The sequence below is a fragment of the Lytechinus variegatus genome, chromosome 12, assembly GCF_018143015.1.
Source record: "Lytechinus variegatus isolate NC3 chromosome 12, Lvar_3.0, whole genome shotgun sequence".
NCBI classification, from domain to species: domain Eukaryota; kingdom Metazoa; phylum Echinodermata; class Echinoidea; order Temnopleuroida; family Toxopneustidae; genus Lytechinus; species Lytechinus variegatus.
The window spans coordinates 14,460,902-14,473,687 of record NC_054751.1 but is presented as its reverse complement, the minus strand read 5'-3'; the positions used below and the strand labels follow the sequence as shown (position 1 = coordinate 14,473,687).

The window sequence follows — 12,786 nt, the reverse complement described above, 5'->3', positions numbered from 1 at the left end:
AGAAAGGATTATATTGCACTAAAGCAAAACACTTGAATTGATCCTCTGTCATTCAGATACATTTACAGGCCTATTGTATCGCAATGAAACTGGAAATGTAGCAATCAATAATGAAATTCCTCAACAAATACCATGAGCCTGATACTCCAGTGAGTTAAAAGTAATATCTACATTCAGGAATTTACCCCAAATAGTCGAGATCACAAGAGTACAGACCCCACACTAAAAATTTTGTTCATAAATTCGGAAATAATTTGTACTATTTTTACAATCGCAGCAACAAAACTGCCCGTATTATTACCACGGTAACTGGGCGAGATGTGATCTTGATGTTTGGTAAAATCTTTGTGCACGCAGTGCAGTGCTGTGGCAAACATGAAAGTTTGTGGGCAGAGACCCAGCTATTTGAGACTCCCATTCGTGTATTTAAAGATGGATCGGGTATGCCTATAGCATACTTGCCAACCATTCCGATTTTGGCGGAATCATCCCGATTTTTTATTGCCAATTCCGCATTACGAATATCAACTCCATAATTCCGATTTTCATTAATTTTTACATTGATGATATTGAAAAAACGGCTGGAGCGAAGGTTAGACCAATCTGAAGCTTGCGGACACCTGGATATCGCGATATCCCAAATAGCATTATTTTTCCACTAACTGAACACACTCTTGTACGTAGTTTTTCACTTTGCCTATCTGACATGGCGCACACATTGCAGAAGCGCGTGCAAACACAGCTAGAGCGACAACACGTGCAATTACAATGCATGCTGCGACGTCGCGAGCGCGAGTATACCTCGCTGCTAACCCAGGGAGCTTCGGCCTGTGCTGGGTTACCGACGGGCCGGAGTTCCGTGGGTTACCGTGCTGCAAGTGCATACATGTACGTGTTCAAACGTAAGATCCAGCTCAATGATCGTCGGATTCCGTGAAATTTTGAAGCCAAAATTACAAATTTAGTGTGTGGAAACTGGATACCGTCGCCAATGCGGGCTACTCCCCAATGCGTCGTTTGGATTGTGAATGTGAGTTGTGACAATTCCGATCGTTATACAGACAGTGCAGTGGGCAGTGACTGAGTAATGGTACCTAGCCCAGTCGCGGCCCGCCCACTTCGCGGGTCGGAGCTCCCTGGGTTAGTGAGTACCGTACCGGTGCATTTGCAATTGCATAAGTTCATGTGTAAGTGATACCATGGTCACATTTGTTCTATGGCGGCCGTACGGCGAGTCGAAAACAGCCGTTTTATCAATTTTGATTCAAACCACCTATATGTAGTTGGACAAAAAATGTTAAAACGGCTGTTTTCGACTCGCCTTACAGCCGTCGTAGAACAAATGTGACCATGGCATTACATATGCATTTAGACTGTTAGTCTGTTTTCGTGAAAGCCAAAAATTATTTAGAAATACAAGGAGTATTCTGAGAAATATCCAGTTATTATTGTAATGGAAATACATGTTTTTGAAGTAAAAAATATGGTACAATTTCATGAAATGAATCTTGTTGGTTTTCCTGTTGATTTTCCTGTTTCATATTTCATTACTTTGGGACAAAATTAAGATATTTTTCTTCTTTGTGGACAGGTAAAAGGCACTTTAAAAGTGAAGGAAAGCCCTCCATTTCATGTTCTAAAATTCCCAAAATTTCTAACCGTGGCAGGGGGGTACCCCCACACCCTTCCCGCGCAAAATGTCACACGCTCGTTACTCTGCGTGAAAAATTGATTCCTCTTTTTTTTCTTCTAAAGATGGCAAGTATGCTATAGTGAAATGCAGAATGAGTCCTAATAGCAGCACTTGAATAGTCTGGACTTGGATCTGGACTACTGTGGTCCTCTCCCTTTCAAAAAATAGAAATAGGACTAGTTTCCAAACAGTCTGCACCCTTAAACCTATGAAAGGCATTCAAGAAGTCAAGACTTTGGATGTACATTGTAGCTATGTCAGGTAGTCTACAGGCACAGACCCCAATTAAAACTTTTATCAATTAGTGGGACTTCACACAAAGACTAGAACATATAAAACTTGCTATTTCAAGTATATGAGTCATTGTAGACTTTGAATTCAGACCCCTTAACTGGAGTGAAGGGTTTGCACAGCAGACTATACATCAGGAGGTGTGTGTTAAAAGAGAAAGGAAGGAGCTTTAAAGGGGAAGTTCACCCTGACAAAAAGTTTATTGTAAAAATAGCAGAAAATTTAATGAAAAATATTGCCGAAGGTTTGGGGAAAATTCATCAAATAATTAAAAAATTATTAGAATTTCAATTATTTGATTTGTGACGTCATATGCGAGCAGCATTCCTACATAGCGAATGGTAAAAAATCAATGAAATGTCATTTTCTCAGAAAATTGGAAATGGTTTTCACTGTAACTTTTGTATATCAATAGAAAAATCGTTTCACACCCGATCATGAAAAGAAAACAAAACTAAGTCATCAGGAACCATACAAAATTTGAAATTTATGCATTTTATATTACATAACACATGGGACAGCTGCTCGTTTATGACGTCACAAATCCAAAACTTTGAACTCTAATAACTTTCTTACTCTTTAACGGATTTTCCTCAAACCTTCACCAATATTTTTTACTATTTTTTCTGCTATTTTTACAAGAAAGTTTTCTTCAGGGTGAACTTCCCCTTTAAACAGCTCCTTGGAGAAAGAAAGTGAAAGTGAGGAAGTCACGGGTCTTTGACTTCTTCTTGAGACATTCCTGGCATGCTTGGTGGAAATATTCTTGTGAAATTTCCAAGAATCTCCTGACACCATGGCAGTGCAGGTACACTATATTTCAATACTTTCACACTAGCTGGATCATAAAAATTTTCAGAAAATTGTTCAGACCTCCAAATACCAGATGATTTACTTATAATTCATCACTTTTCTGAACCAGAAAAAAAAGTTCTTTTAGTCATGAGGCTGCAACAAGACTCAGCAATTCCAATTCAAAGGATAGGAATAATCAAACATTCTTTTTTCTCACATGTTCTCAAAATTTGCCTTCACCATTTGGCTATATCATCAGAACCTTTGAAAAATCTATGAGATTATTTTCAGGCATTTTCTTCTGGGGATGTAAAAATATTATAGGACATTTCCTTCCACATTAGCCTGGGAAGTATCTCACCTTCCTGAACTAACAAAGTAACTGAACTTTTAGTGTTTTGATTGGCACAAAATTCTCAAATCTGAAAATACCATATTTTTTTCAATGGGCTGGTGTTAATGCTTCTAGTGCAATGATATTTCTCTTACAAAAGTGCATTGTCAATACATTGTACACTATTGAATAGGAAGCTTTTAAAACTATGTCAGTGTCAAGGTTAAATGATATTGATATTTCAGCCTGTCTAAAGCTTCGGTAAAGGGTCAGTAAAGGGAGTCATACATGCCAATATTACAAAATTGTGGTGGTCATTGGATATTATGTTTTCTGCTAGTTGGATTGAAAATTCGACTAAAATAATTGATTTTCAGCACATTGTTGTGTGATATATAAATTTCATCATTCTGTGTTATATTTCTTATTTTTTTACTGAAACTGAGAAATATGTGTGCTTCTAAGATGTAGGCCTAGGCTTAGCCCAATCTTGTGCAAAATATAAAGGTACTTTACAATCTTTATTGAATGTAGTTAAGGGCATTCTGCTTATTGGAGTAAATTAGATTCCCTTTTCTTGGCCAGAAAGCCTCTTTACAGTTTTATCTGAAATGATCTGATATCTTAAATATGATTTATTACTCAGGAATGTAGGGTAAGTCCAATCAATTACAAGCCCCTTTTAAACTACCTTCACCTAGTTCCTTCAAAGCTCCTAGGCACTCCTCTGACTTCCAGGGAACATGTGTGGGATAAACCCTTTAATGTTTTTTTTGTGTGAAGGGATGTCTGTAGGACCGTCTGCACCATCCCAAGTTTTCAAATTAGCACGCTATTTCTGATCCGACAAATTATCCCGATCTGAACAATCTCGAGAATATTTGCAATGGAGACTCAATTATCACGCTAGTTCGTAGGATTAATCTCGAGATTGCAATCCCAAGTCAACTTGGGATTATTTGCAAAATAGCATGCTATTTTACGAATTATCGCACTAATTCGTAGGTGCAGATGCACTCAGGATTATTTATTCACGGCGTCAGACCATAATGAATTGATGCCTCGCTCGAGCAGGAATCGCTCTTCTTGCGATGGTGGAGACGGGGTTTCTTGAATCTCGAGATTAATTGTGAAGTGGGCTAATCGGGCTAAAATCTCGAGATTAAGCAAACTCGGGATGGTGCAGCACTGCCTTGTCACTTCTGTTTAGCCAGCATAATGGTGATATAGTAAGCTGTTTTCACATTTCGTCACATTTCTTGATATTAAGAATTAAAAGAATTTGATTACTTGTTTTGTATAGAACGCATTGATATCAAGAAATACTGTACAAGTATGATTGAATTAAAAATCAGCTCATCATACAGAATGCGACAAACCTTGCAATTTGACACTTGCAAAGTACCAGGAGGTTTTGTAAGATATTGCTGATTGTTCTTGCCTTTAAATTGAATGAAATAAGAGAATGACCTCAAATGAATATCAAAATCAAGGATGATTGATGTCAAGTGCACTTTTGTATTCAGAAAAAAAAGAATGCCCATGAGCTTAGATTTGAAAGCTGTCCAATGCAAATCAGCAGGACATTCACATTTTCCTTTCAAGAACCTAGCATGTTCCAGTAATTACCCCCTTGGCGGAAATCCAGTGGAATGCTTCTGTAATTTCTTCAGGAAGGTTACATGTATGTGCTAATCCGGTGGTCAAGTGATACTTCCCATGTTCTAATTTTATAGACTGAAAGGTAAAAGAGGCAAAGTTCAATAATCTTATTGAAATGCATTCCAATAACGACCAACAACTACACGGTAGGCCTACGTGTTGAAATATTCATTTGCCTGTTTTCTGAAACTTCATGCTTAAATTGCTTACATTATGGGAAGCCAAAACTATCATAATTATGTTTTATTAATACTACAGTGTATGCTACTTATGTTTACTGTGATCTTTTCTGGTAAATTGTCAATTCGTCCACTCACCACATGGTCTACCTTCATTTAGTCTAATGCCATTCCATCCATCAATATTTTGTCTTACAACCATTTGGTCCAATAAACATTTTGTCTAATCATCACTTGGTCTAATTACCAGTTGGTCTAAGACCATTTTGTCTCATAACCAGTTGGTCTAGTAGACAGCACCCACAATTAGACCATGTGGATATTGGAAAACCTGATGGTAGACCAAATGACAGGAGACGAGTTGGCAATTGGAATTAGACCAAATGATTATAAACCCTCCTTTTCCTTGTAGTTTAAGAGTGTGAAAAATCATTTTTATTACGACCATTCCCAGAAATTATGCATAACTTGAGTTTCAAGCATTAACTGATTAATTGAACCTGAACTTTTATAGTACATTAATGTTGCAAATGGCTATCTATATAACCACCACTTAATGAGACCACAGTTTGAATTTATCAGAGTTTGGCCATTGTCACTTAGGGACCTGGGAACGATTTTTTCAGTGGGGGTGCTGAAATCTCTCCTCAAAGGTGGAGGGGGGGGGGAGGATGGAACACAATTGAGTTTTCCATAATTACACACACACCTCTAAGGACACCACACACACCCAGCCCCCCCCCCCCCCATATATATGTACATACATATAAATGACAGTCACTTCTTAGCTTTTTTTTTATAAAAGAACATAGATATATAATTAGAGCGCGGAGCGCAAGCTATTTTTTTTTTTGGGGGGGGGATTCATGTATTTTGTCCTGAACAAATTGAACATTTTGAGCAATGTTTGTGGTCCTAAACAACATGCATATGTAACAAATAATAACTGCGAAAGTGATCAGTGCGAGCAGATATATTTTGTATACGTTCTGATAGAAAGGAAAGTGGTATAAGGACTGTTTGCAGTTACCCATTAAGACGATACATATATCAACAACCAAATAATGCAAGCGCGAAGCGCGAGCTGAAATTTTGACATTCAGACCTAAATACTGGACATTCTAAGCACTTTTCTAATAATGAAGAGGATAAGTATATAACTATACAATTGATGCGAGCGCGAAGCGCGAGCGGAAATAAAAATGAGATTTCAGACCTAAATACGGGACATCTTAAGCACTTTTTAAATTACGAACAGGGTAGGTATATAACTATACAATTGATGTGAGCGCGAAGCGCGAGCTGAAAATTTTGACATTCAGATCTAAATACTGGACATTCTAAGCACTTTTCTCATAATGAAGAGGATAAGTATATAACTATACAATTGATGCGAGCGCAAAGCGCGAGCGGAAATAAAAATGAGATATCAGACCTAAAAACGGGACATCTTAAGCACTTTTTAAATTATGAACAGGATAGGTATATAACTATACAATTGCGCGAGCGGAAACAAAATTGAGATTTCAGATAAAAAAAAAAACATTCAAAGCACTTTTCTAATAATGAAGAGGATAGGTATACAACTTTAAAATTGATGCGAGTGCGAAGCGCGAGCGGAAACAAAATTGAGATTTCAACAAAAAAAAATGAGACATTCTAAGCACTTTTCTAATAATGAAGAGGATAGGTATATAATAATACAATTGATGCAAGCGTGAAGCGCGAGCTGAAATAAAAATGAGATTTCAGACCTAAAAACAGGACATCTTAAGCACTTTTCTAATCATGAACAGAATAGGTATATAACTATACAATTGATGCGAGCGCGAAGCGCGAGCGGAAACAAAATTGAGATTTCAGACCTATAATTGGGACATTCTATTTATGTTTTGTAAATCAAGAAAATGATGGGTAATAATGTGAGCGTGAAGCGCGAGCAGAACATTTTTGATATTTGACCAGATAAAGAAAAATCAGATGATAATAAGAATAAAGATTTGATCAAAATCTGACAAAGAATATAAAAATTATTGCATTTTAAAGATTAGCATTACTCCGGTGAAACAGTTTTAAACATGTCTTCATTAATATTCAACAAGCAAACTGATGATGTCATATCCCCACTTGTTCTTTTGTATTTTTTTTTTTAATATTTTCCCTTCAAGAACCAAAAACAGTTGAATTGACAACTGATTTAGTCTATTAGATATTCTTTTCTGCAACTCATTATATGGGAGAGATATCATTCACACTGGTATGAAAAATGAAACGATTTTTTTTTTCACAACACAAGAAACATGATAGTGGGGATGTGACATGTTCAACCCACATAGGCAGAAATCCCAGAGGGGACAGGGGGACGTGCCCCCCTACCAAAAATACATTACTTCACAATCGAAATAACACCTTTTGGACTAAGTGATCTTACATTTTGGGTGAAAAACTTTTTTTTTTCTTTTTTTTTTGCTTGTCATATTTTCCAGGCCCTGGTCCCCTTATCTTTGTGGACAGATTTCCGCACATGTCAACCCACCTATTAAATATTCATGACAACATGCATATCACCATTTTCATAAAATATTGCTAAACTTTAGAATTATATAACTTAAATTAGATTTTCATAAAATTTTATTTGATATAAATATTTTCAGCCCAGAGTAGCCCCAAACAAGCTGCGTATAAAACATGCGTGTGTGTGTTTAAAGTTAGACTTAGTATCTGGGCAGTGTAAATACATTTTTTATTATAAAAATCAATAATGCGAGCGCGAAGCGCGAGCAGAAAATATTTATTATTCCGATCTGAAAAAGGATGAATTTAAGCACTATTTAAGCTTTGTGTCGGATAATTCTGAAGGGGGGGGGGTGGGTTCTACAAAACGTGGTTCATTTTCATTACATTTCTGTCATTTATCAAATTACCACTAGATTTCCAGGAGGTGCTGCCTATGGAAAATAACACATGCAGAATCCCCAAAATTTTGGTGCTTCACCCCCAGCACCCCCGCTTCCCAGCGCCATGGGCAGGGCGAAAAAGACTGAAATTTGATTTCTATTGTCTGACTTGTAATTGTTAATACAAAACACGGGCGGTCGAGCGCATGTCCTCACTTAGAAGTTTCAAGTCAGCCACACCTATGTCCCTCCCTGCTATCGAGTAGTGTGTAAACTATGGATATCACGTATCGCGCGCCACTACGTCTGTATCGGAGTGCCGAGCGTGATTGAATCGCGTCATAGAAGGGATGTTATTGGAGTATGTGAAAGACTATGTAAATAATTTGCAATTGTCGGATGTGATAATTATGTACATCATAACATAAATGAAAAAAACACAAAGGGAACCTGATTTCGTGGGGGTGCTGCCTATGGGAAATAATACACGCAGCACCCCCAGGAAAATTTATGGGGGTGCTTCAGCACCCCCAGCACCCCCGCTTCCCAGGTCCCTGTTGTCACTTAAATGAAATAGGGCACCTTACTAAACGTCCATATGTACCAGTTTTACCAGAATATTACGGGGCTTTAGTTTTCTGTGACGTGCCATGTGGACGTACGAGATTAAGGAATTTTGGGAGCACTGCGCATGCGCGAAGTAATCTGTGACGAGCCTTCTCGTTCACTGACCAAATCTGTGACTCGTATTTGAGGGTTTTGACGTTCGGTGTCATAGTGCTCGAACGAGCGCTAGTTCGTACATGATGACGTCATCCCAGCTTGGCAAAAATGAATGAAGCCGCATCAACACTCGAGTTTGGTTGATTCCGCAGGGCTGGTAAACTGCAAATTACTGCTTGTTACCAGCTTTTCCATTACATTTAGTGTGTCCTGTTTTCAGACACTACATATCCGATAGGTAATTGATGTTTTATTTCCAAACAACCGTGTTTTTTCGGCTTTTTGCGCAAGAGTGCAAATAGTGCACCCACAGTCGCCCCACTGGTTCGTAGCGTGATGCTACGCCTGATTCTCCGGCCAAGCATCGGCCCACGGCCCGCTCGCTATCACGCTGGTATATGCTGTGGCGTGGTACGGGTACGTCGACTTAAATCAAAACTGTTTTCATCAATGTACGAACGTGATACTGAACGAGCGGTGTCACCACTTCCGGTGAACTAGGAATACGTTGCAGTCGCAGACAATCTAAAGCCCCTTATTAATAATGGATCAGGTTTCAACAAGATACATGTACAGTAGAGGGAATATTTATGACACGTAAAAATGACTCCCATCTAACTAACTGAACTAGCTTTCTACGAACTTGTCATTTCAGTACCAGCAGGTGTACCTAAACTGTTCTATACCAGTTCTGTATCACATTATCATCAGTATTCGAGACGGGCAAACTTTGATTATTTGATATTGGTGCTCCAATGCATGGGTACATTCAGTTGTAGAATTAAGGTGAAATAACAGCAGAAAATCAATGATTAGGTGTACTTTTACAGTGAGTGAAGGGTTGTTCAAAATAAGTCGTAGTGCTTTAGAAACAAACACTTAATTTGTAATTTTGCTATTGATTCCAAGGTAGTTACATTTGATCGCACTAGCCACAAGCTAGTGAAGTCGATAAACACCCCTGAAAATAAGATTAATGTAAGTTTGAAATGATACAGTTGTAGTTATTTCATATCTGTGGTAGATAACCAATGACCCCATTCACTATTAAATCAGCGACATCATGTAGTATAGGGTTAATATTTAGATTAACCTTTGAATTAATGGGGTTTTTTAGGAGGGGGGGGTGTCTTTCAAAGGCATTTTTTTCACAGTTTCGTGTATGCATTGTAAAGGATACAGTAGAGAGGACTTGTTTCTACAACCGACAAGAAATTGATTAAACCATGATTGTAGGGTAAAATACGTGTTGATTAAAACTCAAGTCCATATTGTGTCGCTTTGGCTGGTGAAGTCTGCTGTGTTAATGAAGTCCATATGAACAGGGTTTGTGATGTTAGGTTCTATTCTCAAGTGTTTTGGAAACAGATTGAGATGAAAGGAGGGAATGGTAGGATGGATCATTGATGAGAACACCTATTGGGTGCTTTTATACCCTTCTGGTTGGGAGCAAATGCAATACATTATCAGGTACGTGTATTTTTGTCCGACAAGATGTCAGATCTGACATTTCTTCTTATTTTTGATTGGCTGAGAAGCACTGTTGCTGTGGTAACTCTCAGATAACATATCGGACAATTTTGTTCCTGATCCTGCAGGAGCTCTTGTTATTTATAGGTATTTTTCATTTGGATGGGTAGGAAAGCATCCAATGATTGGGTTTCCTCTCTAATGGTCAGGCCTGAGATTGAAGCAGGATGCATTCCCTTGAAGTCTTCTTCAAATGTTTACATGGTGAAGAAGCTGCAGCTGCAATGCAAAATAGGTCAGTTTGTTTGTCCTCATGTGTAAAAACATACATGTGCTACAAGGTACATGGTCCATCATGGATGAAATACCATGGGAATATGAGATGAAATAGATAGTCAATGAATTTCACCGTCAGCTGTTGTATGCTACTGAAATTCTTGCATATCATTGGCTCAGAACGAGTTAGTGTCTATTTTGTTTCATGAAACTCCCTTGTAGGTCAACATGTTTTATTTTTTAAACAGAATAAACTCCTAAATTCCCTGATCGAGGACCCTCTGGTTCGATCCTTTTATGTGGCATGCCAGGGTAGCATTTCATGAAACAAAATGGAGATTTTCATTGAAGATTGTTTTAAGCTACTGAAATCGTCGCATTTGATGGGCTCTGAACACTTTTACTCGGTGAAGATAACTGATGAGCTGCACTGCCCAGGCCCACACAGAGGATGCAATGTGCATCGTTTCAGTGAAATTGCAACATTTGCTCCTGCGACAATTGCTCCTCCACTTATTTCTCTGAAGGTACAGGATTAGGGTTGTGATAGGTTTTTTTCTGTGCGAAATGATGCGTGGACTATGATTACATTTAGGTCATATACTTAGCTAATACCTCAGTTAAATCTGCTGTACGGTGGCAAGTCGAAAACGGCAGGTTTAACATTTTTTGTACATAATATAAGTGGTTTGAATAAAAATGAATAAAACAGCTGTTTTGACTTGCCACAGGGCTGCCATTGAGCAAATATGACTAGGCGGTTTCAAACCGCCTCGATCACAAGAATCCCCGTTAAATTACGAGAACTTTTTAAGGCTAAAAAATACCTGTTAATTATTCCTGCATTCACACCGCCCCGAAACACATCCTTCGGGATAAGTTCCCGAAGTTACGAGCATGCGCAGTGTGGTCTGATAAGCAGGCAAGGCGGGAGATTCAAAATCACTTGCCCAGCAGCCACCCACACCGCCGCGCCCAACGACACGCTGGGATAAAAGTTCCCGTAATTTGCTTTCACATCGCCAAAATACCTGCGACCTTGGAAAAATCCCCACGAAAGTTCTCGTAATTTCGCCAAGTACCTACTATTTAGCGGGTATTTTCTTTCGGGGAAATTACGCGTAGTTTGCTTTCACATTACCAAAATACCTGGTATTTTCTGATCGGGGTAAATTTCCCGATCAGAGAATACCTGGAACTGGCGAACTTCGAGGCGGTCTGAAACCACCTACTGAGATATTAATGTGTGGGATTTCTACGAGAGCAAGTGTTGCAGCCTTGCAGGAGCAAATGTTGTGGAACTCAGCCATTTCAGCAGTAAAGGGTGTCTGTCTGGGGAGCAATAAATAGAATGCTTGAATGATATATTCATGGTTTCTTGATGAGAGTAGAAGTATGGAAGGCACTTGAACTTTGCTGCAGAGTCAACGAATCAATGGCAGAAGCATTCAAGGACACCGGGTTCATAAACAGTCCACTCATATTTCTTTTGTTTTTAATAAGCCCTGGTAATGACCTTAATGTGACTCCTTGATATAGGCCTACATGTATATACAGGAGGATTATACTGCAGCATTCAGCCTCATGATTGTGTACTTTTCTCAGTGTGTAACTGAAATGGCGATTCTACTTGAGTAGTCCTGAACATGGACCTACTCTGTTCCGGAGGAGTGGAGTTTATGTGCCCCAATTTAAAGTCCAAGTAAATAAAATGTAAAATGCGCATTACATGTACAGCCCTTGTAGAAACAATTATTCCATCTCTGATCTCTAAAACAAGAAGAGTATAGGTCTAACCATCATTTTATGCACAGATAATAATAATAATAAGTGATAATGGTGTTTTTTCTTGTTCATACTTACCAGATTTATCATCACTAGTTTCTGAAATTTACCAACCGATAATTTATTACTTGTTTTTTGTTTCTTTCCAAATTTTAGTTTCTATTGGAAATTCTCCATCTGGATTTTTAATTGCAAGTTGCTCGTATTTCAGCAACCAATAATTTCTTACATCTCCTTAGTTTCTGTCCAAACACACTCTTTTCAGACTTGATTCCCCCTTTACATCTACAGTCCCACCTACAGAACTGGATCCAAACTGACTGATGGCATGCCATTGAAAATAGCGTTATCGCTCTCATCGGTCTGGAGTCACTTTTATTGGTATGACTGGAGGTGAGATTGTTTTATCTCACATTACTATACTCCTGGAATTACCAGGCCTTGTTGGCTTCCTTCCTGTGCATTCATCATCAATTGTTCCAAGACCAACTGGATCAAACTCTGGCCTTCCAATCTTAACCTAGCCTGTAATCTAGGAAGAGGCCGCAGCTTTTGTCTTTACTTGTATGAATCTAATGCTGTGTAATATGCAAAATGTAAGCATTGCACGTAACTCTGATGCACCAAGACTCCAATGAGTAGCCCCTCCCATTAGTTGTTTTCTTATCAATGAGTGTCTGG

The 12,786-nt window shown here is 38.5% G+C and overlaps 1 protein-coding gene across 2 annotated transcripts in view; it reads left to right on the top strand.

Annotated features, from left to right (window-relative positions):
* The window catches only part of LOC121424693 (disintegrin and metalloproteinase domain-containing protein 12-like), a 109,450-nt gene that overhangs the window by 22,984 nt on the left and 73,680 nt on the right, over positions 1–12,786 (top strand). The gene's annotated exons all lie outside the window — the stretch shown is intronic.